The sequence below is a fragment of the Scyliorhinus torazame genome, chromosome 24 (genome assembly GCF_047496885.1).
Source record: "Scyliorhinus torazame isolate Kashiwa2021f chromosome 24, sScyTor2.1, whole genome shotgun sequence".
NCBI classification, from domain to species: Eukaryota; Metazoa; Chordata; class Chondrichthyes; order Carcharhiniformes; family Scyliorhinidae; genus Scyliorhinus; species Scyliorhinus torazame.
Window position 1 is genome coordinate 20,994,266 of NC_092730.1, and position 1,718 is coordinate 20,995,983.

Here is a 1,718-nt window from a genome sequence, read left to right on the forward strand (position 1 = left end):
CTGACAGTGCAGCTCTCCATGAGTACTGACCCTCTGACAGTGCAGCACTCCCCAGAACTGACCCCCTGACAGTGCGGCGCTCCCTCAGTCCTGAGCCTCTGACAGTGCAGCACTCCTTCAGTACTGACCCTCTGACAGTGCTACACTCCCTCAGTACTGTCCCTCTGACACTGCAGCACTCCCTCAGTACTGAGCCTCTGACAGTGCAGCACTCCCTCAGTACTGACCCTCTGACAGTGCGGCACTCCCTCAGTACTGACCGTCTGACAGTGCGGCACTCCCTCAGTACTGACCCTCTGACAGTGCAGCACTCCCTCAATAATGACACTCTGACAGTGCAGCACTCCCTCAATAATGACACTCCGACAGTGCAGCACTCCCTCAGTACTGACCCTCTAACAGTGCAGCATTCCCTCAGTCCTGACCCTCTGACAGTGCAGCACTCCCTCAGTACTGACCCTCTGACAGTGCGGCACTCCCTCAGTATTTAACTTCTGACAGTGCAGCACTCCCTCAGCACTGACCCTCTGACAGTGCAGGTTTCCCTCAGGACTGACCCTCTGACCGTGCAGCACTACCTCTGTACTGACCCTCTGACAGTGCAGCATTCCCTCAGTACTGACCCTCTGACAGCGCAGCACTCCCTCAGTACTGACCCTCTGACCGTGCAGCACTCCCTCAGTACTGACCCTCTGACAGTGCAGCACTCCCTCAGTACTGACCCCCTGACAGTGCAGCACTCCCTCAGTACTGACCCCCTGACAGTGCAGCACTCCCTCAGTACTGACCCTCCGACAGTGCAGCACTCCCTCAGTACTGACCCTCTGACAGTGCAGCACTCCCTCAGTACTGACCCTCTGACAGTGCGGCACTCCCTCAGTACTGACCCTCTGACAGTGCAGCATTCCCTCAGTACTGACCCTCTGACAGTGCGGCACTCCCTCAGTACTGACCCTCTGACAGTGCAGCACTCAATCAGTATTTAACCTCTGACAGTGCAGCACTCCCTCTGTACTGACCCTCTGACAGTGCAGCACTGCCTAAGTACTGACCCTCTGACAGTGCAGCTTTCCCTCAGTACTGACCCTCTGACAGTGCAGCACTCCCTCAGTATTTAACCTCTGACAGTGCAGCACTCCCTCTGTACTGACACTCTGACAGTGCAGCACTTCCTAAGTACTGACCCTCTGACAGTGCAGCACTCCCTCAGTACTGACCCTCTGACAGTGCAGCACTCCCTCAGTACTGACCCTCTGACAGTGCAGCACTCCCTCAGTACTGACCCTCTGACAGTGCGGCACTCCCTAAGTACTAATCCTCTGACAGTGCAGCACTCCCTCAGTACTGACCCTCTGCAGTGCAGCGCTCCCTCAGTACTGACCCTGTGACAGTTCAGCACTCCCTCAGTACTGACCCTTTGATCGAGTACTCCCTCAGTACTGACCCTGTGACAGTGCAGCACTCCCTCAGTACTCACCCTCTGACAGTGCGACACTCGCTCAGTACTGACCCTCTGACAGTGCAGCACTCCCTCAGTACTGACCCTCTGACAGTGCAGCACTACCTCAGTACTGATCCTCTGACAGTGCAGCACTCCCTCAGTATTGACCCTCTGACATTGCAGCACTCCCTCAGTACTGACCCTCTGACAGTGCAGCACTCCCTCCGTACTGACCCTCTGACAGTGCGGCACTCCCTCAGTACTGACCCTCTGACAG